Source organism: Dendroctonus ponderosae, unplaced genomic scaffold, assembly GCF_020466585.1.
Source record: "Dendroctonus ponderosae isolate FM_Combo_2020 unplaced genomic scaffold, Dpon_F_20191213v2 Dpon_F_20191213_10, whole genome shotgun sequence".
Taxonomy (NCBI): Eukaryota; Metazoa; Arthropoda; class Insecta; order Coleoptera; family Curculionidae; genus Dendroctonus; species Dendroctonus ponderosae.
In genome coordinates, this window is record NW_026017111.1 from 2,964,140 (window position 1) to 2,979,998 (window position 15,859).

General features: G+C 37.2%; 1 protein-coding gene across 1 annotated transcript in view; it reads right to left on the minus strand.

Annotated features, from left to right (window-relative positions):
- The window catches only part of LOC109544151, an 84,710-nt gene extending 69,468 nt beyond the window's left edge, over positions 1-15,242 (minus strand). The window contains exon 1 of the mRNA XM_048662054.1: positions 15,165-15,242. The gene's annotated coding sequence lies outside the window, so the exon portion shown is untranslated. The remainder of the gene's footprint in view (positions 1-15,164) is intronic.
- Positions 15,243-15,859: the final 617 nt, after the last annotated feature.

The window sequence follows — 15,859 nt, forward strand, 5'->3', positions numbered from 1 at the left end:
GAACGCTCATTTGTACATCATTCTAGACAGAAATAAATGGCCTTTTTAGAAAGTGAACCATCGATAAGCAAATGTTGGCAGTTTTCTCAAAAAATTCTTGAATTCAAAAAGTTTTAGATTTGCATAGACCCCCGCCCTGGATCCGCCCTTGCGACAATGGCAGAAAAGGCAATTTTCCTCGACTTTTGCCAAATTTCTGAACTTTCTTGAAATTGCTCCTCTACTCGGACAAGACAAAGGCATTTCTAAAATTTGTAAAACGAGTTTTTCAGGCTGTGAAGCCGTCGTGGAAAGCCCGAAAAACTCATCAATTTCAAACTAGTGCGAATTTGAATTCGTTTGCACCAAACATTGCGGTAAATCAACTCCCATCTTTTAAATAGAAAAACACTTATTGTTGGAATCCGAACATACATGGGCAAATTGTTGACCAAATCTATTTAAGAGGAAGATTAATCGTTTTGCCGGTCTAATAAGAGAGTCGTGCTTGTCGTGAAAACTTTTCAACAGAAGCGTCATTGAAATGTTCAGCGAGTGATCAAACAAAAGCAAAAGGAAAATGTAATCTAGCAAATAGAATGATGGAAAAGCGACCAAAACAAGGCACTGTGGACGTAGATATGTTAGATGTGTTCCCTTAATGTTACTTTGCCGGCAATTCTCTATTGTTCCAACGGCATTTCCATGCATATTTGATGGTAGCGAGTTTCCTTCGCACTAAGAAACAACATCGACGTGAATTTCGAAATCTAAATTCAACTTTGCTGGCCGCGCTTTTTGTTGAAATGTTAAAATTAATTCTCCGTTTTAGGCTGAAGGCACGCAAATATTATTGCGGCAATTGCGAAATTACATGTTTCTCGCAAATACTATAATATTCATTAAAATATGGCCTGCTATTACGAGGATGGCAAAATTGCCTTTTTCGACGGTTTGGAAAACTCAAAAATAATCATGAAAACTCTCTTATTTCGCGTTTATTGCCATTCGCTGATGATTTATTTTGTATCGATATTCCATAAGAATCGACTTCAGTCTTAGCTTTATTTGATCAGTTCGCGGCGATTTCCGGAACATTTCCATAATCGATTTTCCAACTTTTCGGATTGATAAATAGCTGCTGGAGCTGCTCGGCCAACTTGGCTCCTTTCCATATTATCTCCATGAATTTATTATCGCACAGATATTAAAATGTAACGATATGTTCAACACAGTTTCTTGTTTTCGCTTTGGTTATTTGGTCCTTGATGGGAATATTATGGTATTTTTGACCGTTTGGCCCCGTTTGGTTTCTAATGATTTTTGTTTTCGGTAAAAATGATTTTCACTTTCATTTTCCGCAATCGCTTTTCGTCAGTTAAGGGTGTATATTTGAAGTTAAACATTCACGAAGCTCGCCAAAAATTGCTCGATTCAATTAGGAAGATTTTTTTAAATGGGAAACTGCAGTGGCGTAAAACCGTCCAGGTTCTGACAAAAGTTCACGAAGGTCGCAAAAATCAGGATTCTGTGTGATTTTAATGCAATTTTGAGAGTGGTTATATCCGAGTGTTCTCTATCGAATATAAAGTTTTTGAGCTTTTACTAGATTTAGTTAGAAAGTTATAATTTGTTTTTCTGTAAGACTGCAGTGGAGTGAAACCATCCATGTTCAGACCAAAGTTCACGAAGGTCGCAAAAATCAGGATTTATTGAGATTTTAACGTAATTTTGCGAGTCTTTAGACTAGAGTGTTCTCTATCGAATTTAAGGTTTTTGAGTTTTTATTTGATTTAGTTAGGAAGGTAGAATTTTTTAATCTTAAAGACTGGAGTTGCGTAAAACCGTCCATGTTCAGACCAAAGTTCACGAAAGTCGCAAAAATCAGCATTTAGTGTGATATTAATGCAATTTGGCGAGTTTTTAGACTCGAGTGTTCTCTATCGAAATGAAGGTTTTGGAGTTTTTAATGAATTTAGCTGGGGAGTTAGAATTTTTTAATCTGAAAAACTGGAGTGGTGTAAAACCGTCTATGTTCAGACCAAAGTTCACGAAGGTTGAAAAAATCAGGATTTAGTGTAATTGTAATAAAATTTTCCGAGTTTTTAGACTCGAGGGTTCTCTATCGAATGTAGGGTTTTTGAGCTTTTACTCGATTTGGTTAGAAAGTTAGGATTTTTTAATCTGAATGACTGGAGTGGCGTGAAACTGTCCATGTTCACACCAAAGTTCACGAAACTCGCAAAAATCAGGATTTTGTGTGATTTTAATGAAAGTTTGCGAGTTTTTAGACTCGAGTGTTTCCTATCGAATTTAAGGTTTTTGAGCTTTCACTGGATTTAGTTAGGAAATTGCAATTTTTTAATCTGAAAGACTGTAGTGGTGTAAAACCGTCCATGTTCAGACCAAAGTTCACAAAAGTCGCAAAAATCAGGATTTAGTGTGATTTTAATGAAATTTTGAGAATTTTTAGACATGAGTGTTCTCTATCGAACCTAAGGTTTTTCAGTTTATACTGGATTGAGTTAGAGGGTTACAATTTTTTAATCTGAAAGACTGTAGTGGCGTAAAACCGTCCATGTGCAGACCGAAGTTCACGAAAGTAGCAAAAATCAGGATTTAGTGTGATTTTAATAAAATTTTGCGAGTTTTTAGACTCGAGTGTTCTCTATCGAATTTAAGGTTGTTGAGCTTTTGCTGGATTTATTTCGGGAGTTAGAATTTTTTAATCTGAATGACTGGAGTGGCGTGAAACCGTCCATGTTCAGACCAAAGTTTACGAAACTCGCAAAAATCAGGATTTATTGTGATTTTATTGCAATTCTGCGAGTTTTTAGACTCGAGTGTTCMCTATTGAATTTAAGGTTTTCGAGTCTTTAGTGAATTTAGTTMGAGAGTTAGAATTTTTTAATCTGAMAGACTGGAGTGGCGKAAAACCGTCCATGTTCAGASCAAAGTTCACGAARGTCGCAAAAATCAGSATTTAGTGTGATATTAATGCAATTTGGCGAGTTTTTAGACTCGAGTGTTCTCTATCGAAATGAAGGTTTTGGAGTTTTTAATGAATTTAGCTGGGGAGTTAGAATTTTTTAATCTGAAAAACTGGAGTGGTGTAAAACCGTCTATGTTCAGACCAAAGTTCACGAAGGTTGAAAAAATCAGGATTTAGTGTAATTGTAATAAAATTTTSCGAGTTTTTAGACTCGAGGGTTCTCTATCGAATGTAGGGTTTTTGAGCTTTTACTCGATTTAGTTAGAAAGTTAGAATTTTTTAATCTGAATGACTGGAGTGGCGTGAAACCGTCCATGTTCAGACCAAAGTTTACGAAACTCGCAAAAATCAGGATTTATTGTGATTTTATTGCAATTCTGCGAGTTTTTAGACTCGAGTGTTCACTATTGAATTTAAGGTTTTCGAGTCTTTAGTGAATTTAGTTAGAGAGTTAGAATTTTTTAATCTGACAGACTGGAGTGGCGGAAAACCGTCCATGTTCAGACCAAAGTTCACGAAAGTCGCAAAAATCAGGATTTAGTATGATTTTAATGAAATTTTGCGAGTTTTTAGACTCGAGTGTGCTCTATCGAATTTAAGGTTTTTGAGTTTTTACTAGATTTAGTTAGAGAGTTAGAATTTTTTAAACTGAAAGACTGGAGTGGCGTAAAACCGTCCATGTTTAGACCAAAGTTCACGAAGGTTGAAAAAAAAATCAGGATTGAGTGTGATTTTAATGAAATTTTGCGACTTTTTAGACTCGAGGATTCTCTATCGAATGTAGGGTTTTTGAGCTTTTACTCAATTTAGTTAGAAAGTTAGAATTTTTTAATCTGAAATACTGCAGTAGCGTAACACCGTCTATGTTCAAACCAAGATGCACGAAGTGCGCAAAAATCAGGATTTGGAGTGATTTTCCTTCAATTTCCTACTAAATTGGTTAAGTATTTCTTTGTAGAAATAAATCGAATTTTCAAAAGGTCACTTCCTTTAAATTGTACTAAATCCATCTCACGGAAGGTGCCTGATATTAGCTGATCTGGAGCTCAGTATCGAATGAACTTTTCTTAATATAATCGATTCGATGTGAGTGCGTTCCTATAATTCTACTAAATCTAGAATGGATGTTTTTTCAGCTAAGCCGGGACAAATTTCGAAAAATTCTACTGAAAACCGACAAAATGTGCTCAATTTCGCCAACAATTAATTTCTAAGGACTGTATGTTTCGATAAGCCTCCATGTGGATGGAACGATGAAAGCGTCTCGTACTTAGATATTTATGGAACGGCTAGGGATATTCGAAAAACATAGCCCTAGGAAAAATTGCCTTCTCATGCGATCCTTTGACGAAGCCCCGATTTACTTTCAAAAGGAGAAAATTGCGTCTACCTGCCGTCCAATCAGACTTCTGATCAGAGATAAAGGAATAGTTTTACAACAGGATTGACATGAAGGAAAAACATTCCCCAAGCCAAAAGAGGCCAACGCAAAAAGTATAAATAATTCATCTTAAGCATGTTTCCGCTTGAACTTGCCGCCCCTTAAGGGTGACAATATGCTAAACGCTACTAAAGCATGCAATTGAACTTGTTATGAGTGGAAACAGTGAATGGAACACACAACTTTTTGCCATTTTTTTTATGGAAATCGGCCGAAAGTAAACATTTTGTCAACCTACAGATTAAATTGATGATAATCCATAAAATTTCTGATGCGCTTTTTAGAAAAGGTTAAAGGTTCTTAAAAATGCATATTTTCTTGCCAAATTCTATGCTTGATTAGGGGAGAGAATCAAACTTAATTAGCGCCAATTTTGAAAAGATGACGATGATTGATTGACAATTTTCAACAGTTTTGGCAATGGGGACGTTTCAGTTACCCTGCAAGCTCGAGCTCACTTTTTTTACCACTTTTTATCACTCAAACCGCAAATATTCATAATACATTCAACCCATAGGACAATTTTCATATCCTTCCGCAATGGACCTTTACATTGCCAGATCCATTTGCTACGTGATCGAACTAATTCGCTTTTGAGGTAGCTTTTCCCGATGTCAATAGAGTCGCATCAAAGGCACGTTTGTTGCCCTGAGGTCCACAGGATCCGAATTAGCCGGAATTTTCCTCGAAATCTGATTTGCTCGCTATTATAGTATGCACTTGTAGTTCCAAGCAAAATACTCGGTCATAGCTCGACCCAACTTTACTGTTTTCAACTATTTATGCTGATCTCCAGCTTCAGAAGCTTCAGCATCTTCACATCACTAGATGGAAAGATATCTGTTCTATTCGGTCACCGATCAAGACAAGCAAGAAAAAATTCCCAGATTTTTGCCAACTTAATGAATTTCCTCCGGTTGAAATTCCAATTTCTCCTGTCGTCTGACAAGGCAAAGAATTTCTAAAATTTCTCGCACAAAATCGGGACTTTTTGGTCAAAATTGGAAAAATGCGACCCAATTTCATAGAGGCTTTGCTCTTTTATTCCCTGATATATCGGTTTAACGGAAATGTTTTTGGATTTTTGGCGATTTTTTGAACTCTTATGTTGGGAATGGTCTAATCTCATCTGACGAGACAAAGAGTTTTCCAAAAATTCTCACAAAAAATAGGGACTAAGTAGAAAGCAGTTTTTACGCCATTTTATGTTTTGCCACCATGAAACGTTTTCTCTATTTGTCGGCTTTGTCTAATTTTTTAAAGCATACTTTCTGATTTTTTGCAATTTTCTAAGCTCGCGCATTTCTAATCTGAGCAATTTTCCAAAAACCCTCCTTTAAAATCAAGACCAAATATAAAGCTCCCATTCACACCAACTCATAGACCAATATTTGCTTTTTTACACATCTTGCCTTACCTTTAAGTCAAAATTAAGGAAAACTACTTTTTATACTTTGCTGTAGAGGAAACTTTAAGAAGAAACTGGACAGTTAATTTGTAGTTTGTATTAGATTGCAGATTTACGATACTTAGATTCAAGTTGTTGCTCGGGGCAAACCACCTCTGAAGATGCAGGCCACTCGTGCTTGCAAAACGTCCGAAAAACCAAGTTTTCCCGTCGGCCTAAAAGCCTGAAAACTCACCAGTATCTGACCAATGTTGCCTACCAAAACTGGTGAGTTTCTCGAACTTTTGGGACGTTTCGCAAGCCCGAGTAACCTGCATCTCCAGTTCACCGTCGATATGAACAATTAAATAAAATAATATTTACTGTGTTTAGATGCAGCAAATTGTGTTCTGTAAGCGCGTTTTAGAAGCGAATCTTCGGAATTGAGTTGAAAATTTGCTGCTGGAATGGTCAGTCCCCTCCTGCTCATCAATCCGTCTCTATGCCTCTATTTATGGCGCGTACAATGACACCTTTTTTCCATTTTTACCAGTTTATTTACGTTCATCTATGCATTAAACATTGCCAAGTATAAAAATAAAATTAATTGCTCTGTGTTGTGTTTTCCGCTCGTTTTTTTGTCCTTTTTGGTGACACGAAACTGAAACACATTCATTAACTAACTTCCAACATTTGATTGATTTTTCAGTTATTTGTGAGAACGCCAGCAAGTAACTCATTTTACTTATCATTGGTTTATGCGGTGCCAGAAACTGGCTTTTGGGTAGAAGTTTCTGATTTTTTTTGTGTTATAACAATTTTAAAAATGCAAAGCTTTAAAACTCTCGCCGGATTTTATGTCTTCAAAGCTTCAAAGCCATTCTTCTGGTGAATAATGCGGTTACAGGAATATTTTTACACTCAGTATTTCACGTTTTACGACGTTCTGCGAGCGAGTTTGCCATGCGGAAACGGCGCCACTCTAAGTGGCTTATGTGAAAGAAGCAATAAAAGAAGCAGGAATATTTTCAGCAGTTAACCCATCATCGTTTTGTAGTTGAATAAGTGGAAGCAAAATCAGGCGGATCTAACTCGAGAAGGCATTTTCGAGGTATTTGTACATAGATATATGAGCAAATGAGCCTTTGTGGTTTTGGCAAAAGCTGATGATTATTTTTCGGTTTTCAAATTTCAAAAAATCGATTTTTGAACAGAGTCTGTGAGTGAAAGTCTCCAAAAATTTTTAGTTCTCAAACTTAAAAAATCTCAAACTTAAAACTCTATAAAAAATAAACTCCCGTGTTTTTCTGCTACAAAATTTTCAAGAAAACAGGTTTAGAAAAATCGCTTCAATAAACTCGTAAGATCATAGGCGCACGGCCGTCCTGGTATAGTAGGCCTCTTTTTGACGGCGCAATGTAATTGCAGCCAAACTGGCAGGCCTATAAGCGCTAAATCGCCGGTTATACGTGTGAATTTCCGCAATGTTTTTCGACCCACTCAGGTCACTGTGTCCAAGTTGAAAAAAATTGGGAAAAAATTAATTTAAATAAAATCGTAACTGTAGTTGTAACGTTTGTAAATCATCCATTTATTGGCACCTAAATTCGGTAGATTGGGAATAAAAATTTGCTTTCTGATTACACCTCAGTATTATTGGACATTATTAAGCGAGCGACTGGATGTATGCATGCACTCCGATAGCACCCTTTTAATAAATTACTTCACATCAGTTTTCTGACGGTAATAAAAGAAAATTAAGCATTTTCCATTTTTCATCCGTCTTACAATGGAGGGAAAATGCTTGCAAAATGGAAAACATCAACAGGCTTGCCTGCATGCAACCACCCTTGCCCTTATTTCCAAATCCTTCCGAATAAATCAAGTAACTGTCGGTTATTCGCTCGTGTTTAGTTCAGACACGTGCATTCTTTTAACGGTTTACAATTGTTTCCTCAAAGCAGCTTTTGTCGAATTTAAGACAGACATTTTCAATCACTATTAATATTATTATTATTAACCGGAAACTTTGTGATTTAACATTCTATTTCAGTTCAATCTTCCGAGCAAACGCCTGTCTCTATCAATGCCTGACTATGATTTACTTCCGGAAAGTGCACTTTCGCCTCTCCTCAAAGGGCATCATTGTTGGGGAGCATCGAAATTAGTGCTTTAACGAGCAAAAGCGCATTTTATAGGACGAAAGGAAACTGTCTGTGTCTTCTTTTCTTCGTCGAATGCGTTCAGCACTGGCATAATCGCATTATCAATCGGTTTTAATGGACCTTTCTTTTCGTTCATGGTAGCGCAAAGGTCGGGAAAATCTGTTGATTTTCATCGTGTCGGGATGTGTTAAGGGCGGAATTGCTTCTTCGGTAAGAAGAAATAGAAACTTAATACTGGATGAGTTTCAAAAGAAGTGAGCCTCAATTTGTTTAGGTTGTTAGAGGCTCAACTGGTCTTTTTAGGAATTTTTTTGAGCTGTTGGATTAGGGCAGCATTTTGCAATTTGGACAAGAGATTTCAAAAAATTGTCAAAAATAATGGATAATAATAAGTAGAGTTATTTTCGAGCGCATTTATTTGGTAAAATATTATATATATATAAACCACATTTAAGGCTCTAAGCAATTTGAGTTATTGACTGAAAAAGATTATTTTTTCTGGAAGATAAGCGGAATCAAATACGTACATCGGAAGTACATCGGAAACTGCAAACTGCGAACCTTCAAAACACAAGAACTTCCGGGACATAATGGCCAGTTGGCGAAAAAACCGTTCGGAAAACTTCCAATGACCGTGAAAAAAATTTGAGAAAACAGCAAAACTAACGAAGAACTTAAGTATCTTCCATAAGCGTACAGAACTGAGACTATTGTCGAAACTTTCCCCACTAAATAAGCGAATAATGGGAAAACTTATAAGGGTCAGGAAACCATTTTGGTTCTCCAAGCGGACACTGAAAGGACGTTTTTCCATGCAAATTATGTTTAGATTAGTGGGAGTATGAAAACTTTATTTCACAGAATAACTCCAATCCGCGATTTTGCCAATTTGGTCCAATTTGACTCTGTTTGAGGAAGAAAATTTCATTCGAATCGGACTTTTCCGCAATTTTTCCCAATTAATTGAAAACACTTTGCCTTCGCTTCGAGTCTTTCTACGAGAATTTTTTCAAAATTTGTCCCCAAAAATTGAAGCTTGCCATCAACCTGTGCTTGCGACAATTTTAAAGTGAAAAACTCAGTTAATTTCAGGGAAAAATTTGCGCTCGAATTGGCGTTTTCCCCAATTTTTCCAAGTTGATTGAAAACACTTGGTGTTTCGTTTCGACACTCTCCGACCAGGAAGTTTAACAAATTCGTCCCCCGAAGTTGAAGCTTCATGCAAACACGACCCTTGCTTTCCTTGAAAGTAAAAAATCACTCTATTTCAGAAAGAAACTTTCATTCAAATCGGGGTTTTCCTCAATTTTTCCCAGTTAATTGAAAACACTTTGCCTTTGATTCGAGTCTTTTTGACGAAAATTTTTTCAAAATTCATCCCCCAAAATCGAAGTTTGCTGCCAACCTGCGCTTTCAACAGGTTTAAAGTGAAAAACTCACTTGATTTCAAGGAAAAACTTGGGCTTGAATCGGCGTTTTTCCCAATTTTTCCAAGTTTATTGAAAACACTTGTTGTTTCGTTTCGACACTCTCTGACCAGGAAGTTTAAAAAATTCGTCCCCCAAAATTGAAGCTTGCTACCAACCTGCGCTTGCGACAATTTTAAAGTGAAAAACTCACTTGATTTCAGGGAAAAATTTGCGTTAAAATCGGCGTTTTTCCCAATTTTTCCAAGTTGATTGAAAACACTTTGTGTTGGCTTCGAGCCTCTCTGACCAGAAATTTTTTAAAATTCGTCCTCCAAGATTGAAGCTTCATACGAACCTACCATTGCTTTCCTCAGAAGGAAAAAGCCTGCCTCAAGAGCAGATCCGTGTCTAGGACCAATTTTGCGGCGCAATTATTTACCATTTTTTATGAGGAAGTTTCTAAGCGAAAACACGGATATTTTCCAAAGTGAAAGGCCGGAAAAACCGATGGCTAATAATCCTCTGCTTCTACCAAAACTAGTAAAACAAGATCGGGAATTAAACTGTGAAACATCTTAAAGCAGAATATTAAGGTCTTAAACGACGGTGCTGTCGGATTAAGTTAACTAACCGTTGTTTGCAAGCAAAGCAACAAAGCGACAAAAATTCTTCCATCAGGAGCAATTGATATAATTGTTGAGTGGTTTCTTGCACATTGCACAGACGTAAGAATGCAATTTTAATTGAGAGCAACAATTTAACTAGAGAAACTGGAAAACTGGTATGCATGTCAAGTTCACAGACCACAGTCGAGTGAAAGAAAAATTGAAGGAACGCCGGCCTGATGTTAAAAATAAGCTTGCATCATCAGATACTTTTGACGACATGCCAAGAAACAAGCAGTGGATAATTCGAACGAATTGAACAGAAAAGAAGCGCGCATAATTTGCTCGGGATTGTTCAACAGGAGCGATTTGAAGAACTAATTTTAGTACAAAAGAAATGAAAGGACAGTGACTCAGACAAGCAGTAGAAAGCAATTTTTTTAAGCCATTGAACAGCCAGTTGATCTTTACACACCAGAGATGCAAAATTGATTTAAACGAATTTTTCCCGATATCCCGGCCGAATCTATCTGGGCGCCTCAAACTTTTGATCATTCTGTGCCTTAAATCCCCTGCCAAAATGTGTATTATTGAAAAATGCAAAGTTTTCTCGCTTCGCCAATACGCTGAGGTATGATTTCAGAAATTCCATTCCGACCAACAACTCTGGCTATGCAAAACGGGAAAATTTTAAAAATAAACATCCATCGGCTCGTTTATTAAATTCTGATAATTGCGGAAATTGAAATTTACCGCAAAATATCGAGCAGCGCCAATTAGAAAAAACACACAATGGATTACAGGAAACCGAACTGAAAACCGCTTTATTTCCACAATATGAACAACATAACGCTTGTGAAATTATGTATAATGGACATTTTTATTAGGTACCTTAAGCCCTTAAATAAGTGCAAAATCCTTGATTTTTGCAGGTTTACTGCGTATTATTTTCATAGTGTATCCCCCAAAATGACGATAGAAAAACAGGAGGAAATCGACCAACTGTTGGGCTCGCTGATGCAGAAAAGCAAATCGCAAAATGTCTAATGGCTCGAACACAAATTGGCCATGCGATAAAATTGTTCAGAAAATATTAAATTGCAAATGAAAGAAATGATGGGCGAAAGTTCCACCAGTTCGAGCCAAAGCTTCAAATAAAAAAAAAGGATTGACTTCAATGTGCAGCTTAACATTTCCATTCGTTTTTATGTTTGTTACTCTCGGTTGCAGATCGGAATTGGGAATTTGGCCCAAAAATCGCAGTTCCCGGAACTAAATTTGCTGTTATTAAGAGCGCCCCAAACCCAAGCGGTTTTCAAACATAAACTCTGTTCGGGCTGCATTTGCTCAAATTCAGTCGATAGGCGCTTTAGCCAGAAAAATATCAACGAATTGACCCAAAAGAGCCCATCTTTTTACTGTACAAATTCGCATGCTTTTGAAAATGACTCGATAATCATTAGGATTATTTCGGTAAAACTCAAGCAAAAATGCATCTATTAGTGGGTTGGGTGAAAATGCCTAGAGCTTTGCCTCGAAGTAATTAAGCCTTGATTATGCCTCTTGATGTCGGTTTTTTAAATAAACTAAACTCTCAATTTTTTGGGAGAAAATCGTAATTTTTGAGGAAGAAAATCGTAATTTTTGAGGGCGAAAATCTATCAACATTTTCGAGGAAAAATCAAAAATCTCTCAAGCCTGCCCGAAATATCACTCGAAAGAGGAAATATGCGGCTTTGAATCAGGAAAACCTCACTTTAATAGGAAATTTCTGGGAGGTTCCAGTATTGTTTCAGTTAATAAGTCAAAGCGATCGGTCGTTGAACAACACGGACTTTTCAAAAATTCGCCAAGGAAGAACCAAAATTATCTCAATACGGCCCAGAACATGACTCGAAAGATAAAATCTGTCGCTTTAAATGAGGAAAACCTAATTTTCGTAGGAAATTTGTGGAAATTTTCGGGATTTCTTCAGATGCTTAATCGTAGCGGTTGATTTTTGAACAACTCGGATTTTTAAAAAATTTGTCATGCAAAAAGCAAAAATTCATGAATGCGGTCCATCACATCACTCGAAAGAAAAAATCTGCGGCTTTAAGTGGGGAAAATCTCACTTTAATAGGAAATTTCTGGGAGTTTTCAGGATTTTTCAGACACTAAATCGAAGCGATTGGTTTTTGAACAACACGGATTTTTCAAAAATTTGCCATGGGAAAACCAAAAATTCGTGAAAGCGGTCCATAACATCACTCAAAAGAAAAAATCTGCGGCTTTAAGTGGGGAAAATCTCACTTTAATAGGAAATTTCTGGGAGTTTTCAGGATTTTTCTAAAATCTAAATCGAAGCGATTGGTTTTTGAACAACACGGATTTTTCAAAAATTTGCCATGGAAAATCCAAAAATTCCTGAATGCTATCCATAACATCACTCGAAAGAACAAATCTGCGGCTTTAAATGAGGAAAATCTCACTTTAATAGCAAATTTCTAGGACTTTTCAGGATTTTTCAGACACTAAATCGAAGCGATTGTTTTTTGAACAACACGGATTTTTCAAAAATTTGCCATGGAAAAACCAAAAATTCGTGGAAGCGGTCCATAACATCACTCAAAAGAAAAAATCGGCGGCTTTAAGTGGGGAAAATCTCACTTTAATAGGAAATTTCTGGGAGTTTTCAGGATTTTTCAGACCCTAAATCGAAGCGATTGGTTTTTGAACAACACGGATTTTTCAAAAATTTGCCTTGGAAAATCCAAAAATTCCTGAATGCGATCCATAACATCACTCGAAAGAACAAATCTGCGGCTTTAAACGAGGAAAATCTCACTTTAATAGGAAATTTCTAGGACTTTTCAGGATTTTTCAGACACTAAATCGAAGCGATTGGTTTTTGAACAACACGGATTTTTCAAAAATTTGCCATGAAAAAACCAAAAATTCGTGAAAGCGGTCCATAACATCACTCGAAAGAACAAATCTGCGGCTTTAAGTGGGGAAAATCTCACTTTAATAGGAAATTTCTGAGAGTTTTCAGGATTTTTCAGACACTAAATCGAAGCGATTGATTTTTGAACAACACGGATTTTTCAAAAATTTGCGATGGAAAAACCAAAAATTCCTGAATGCGGTGCATAACATCACTCGAAAGAACAAATCTGCGGCTTTAAATGAGGAAAATCTCACTTTAATAGGAAATTTCTGGGAGTTTTCAGGATTTTTTCAGTTACTAAGGGGAAGCGATTGGACTTGGTATAGATAGACTATTTTTTTTTAATGTCAAGGAAAAACCAAAAATTTCTCAAGCCTGCCCGAAAGATCACTCGAACGAGCAAAAATGCGGTTTTAAATGAGGAAAAGCTCACTTTAATAGGAACTTTCTAAGATTTTCCAGGATTTTTGACATGCTAAATCGAAGCGATTAGTCGTTGAACAATACGGATTTTTCAAAAATTTGCCACACCAAAAATTTGTCAATTTTCCGTATAATGAAACTCGAAAGGGAAAGTCCACGGCGTTAAGTGAGGAAAACCCCACTTTAAAGGGAAATTTCTAAGAGTTTCCAGTCTTTTTTCAGTTACGAAGGCCAGGCGATTGGGTGTTCCACGAAACCAAAATTTTCCACGAATTAGTCAAGAAAAAGCCAAAAATCCCACAATCAGGCTTATAAAATCACTGGAAACATAAAATACGCTTATTTAAGTGTGCAAAACGAAGTTTAGTAGGATCTTTCTGAGAGTTTCCAGGATTTTTTGAAGGATTTTTGTCCAGGATCCGAAACACGGATTTTTCAAAAATTTGTCAAGCAAAAACGGAAAATCCCCAAATCCTGCATACAACATGACATGAAAGCGAAAATCCGCTCCTTTAAGTGAGGAAAAAATCAGTTTAATCGGAAATTTCTGGGAGTTTCCAGGATTTTTTCAGTTGCATCGGCGAAGCGATTGGCAGTTAAAAAACACAATTTTTTGAAAAATTTTACAACCGACAGCCCCCAAATCCCACAATCCGCTCAATAATATCACTCAAAAGAGAAAATGTCCTGCTTTAAGAGTGTAAAAACGCACGTTAAGAGAAAATTTCTGGAAGTTTCCAGGATTTCTTCAGTTAACAACCGCTCATGTGATCATCTCCGCTTTCAGCATCGCCTCCATCAAATCTCCAGCTCAAAATCGCTATCGACCTAATCGCAATCAAAGCTGAACTTAACAAAACAAAGCAAATCGTCTCTTGTTAGCAAATAATGAAGCGACTGTAACTGAGCAGCAGCAGAGTTTAACTCTTTTCTTTACGGAGTTTAACGGGTATTGTATTTCTTGCAAGCGTTTTTCCCCTGGTTGTCTAGCTGATGCTTTTCCTTCTGTTTCTTGTCAGCCGAAGACCGATTCGGGGCCATCATTTAAGCTGGAAGTTCCGATCAAGCATGAAAAAGCAGCGATTTGTCCTAAAGTGCAGAAAAAGCATGGAAAACGATTTTCTCCAGATGCAACGACGTTCGTACTTAACGGAAAATCAATCGTTAGCACACAAATGAGATTTTTTCACTGAGTGTAAACTCTTCAGACTGGGAAAGGTTGAGCCAATGTGGAATACAAGAAAGTATCTGGGGAATGTTCATGGTGGAAAAAAGCAGTTTTTTAGGCGTACTCTGAACTGCAAAAAACTCATGCTTATTCAACGCCGAAAAAGACATGATTTTGCAGATCCTCATGTGAATTGAATCGTTTATGGGCGGAAAATTGAATACTGAAAAATTGGTTTTTTGCCCGTTTTTCGGTTAGTTTGGGCTTATGTCCAAAAGTGGTAAATACAGAAGTTTTAGATCGGGGAAACGTTCCCAACTCATCAGGTTTCGCCGCAAATCGCAAAAAACCGTTTTCAACCCCTAAACTGCATCTGCATTTCCAGTGTTTTCGGGTTTAAATTCCATTTTTTCTTAAAGTTGGAACCTCAACAACTTTTCCAGCTCGTCCTTGCCTCTTGCGAGTTTTGTTCCAAAAAAAATACAGAAAAACTACTCACGCCATAGGAATACTTGAAAACATCTCATTGATTTCATCAGGAAATCCAGAATAAAATTGCACTACATTTACTGAATTTTAGGGATTTAGTCCCTAAGAAAGGCACGGCCACTACAACAAACACTACATAAGTTCGCGACTTGGGGGTTTCCTAAATCACCACTGCACCTTTAATTTGAATTCTATCGCGAAATAGAATCACATCCTCCAAAGTTGATCGATCACTAGTGGCAAGAGAAACTTCCAACTATTCCTTTCCGTAATGGTTGTGCAAACTTTCCTCGCAGGAAAAGTCGCCGGATGAAAAATGAGACACTTTTCTCGTCTCGTGCTACGAAACTGCGATCGCGCCGATGAAAAGTGTGACCGATCGCGGGAAAAGCGTCCCACAAACTGACGATCTCAGCTTCAGCATCCCATCCAGAGTTTTCAGTTTTCCTGGCCGGTGTAATCCCGATGCGGCACAGCACTGTTGGAGTTTATCGTTGGCACAAACCCGCAGCTAGATTTATGTTCGGGTGCCAATAGAAAATCGTGTATGTCAGTCGAATTTTGAGGGACATTTTTCATCATTCTAAGCGCTAATAACCGGATTTTTCATCGGTAGACTCGGCAATATACGGGCTGGAGCGATAATGAATGCGTAATGCAACCACTGGGTCACACTTGACTTCCTCTACATGTGCTAAAGAGAAAAAACACATTGAACTTTCCAAATGTTGTGTGTCATGCCCCCCCATTCAATTCTCTATCCAACGATGCCAAAATGAATTATCTGGCTCGAATGGTTCTTGAGAAACTTCGAAAAAAGCAGCGTCATGTTCAAGTGGATTTTGCAACTCAAAAAAAAACCACGCAAATCT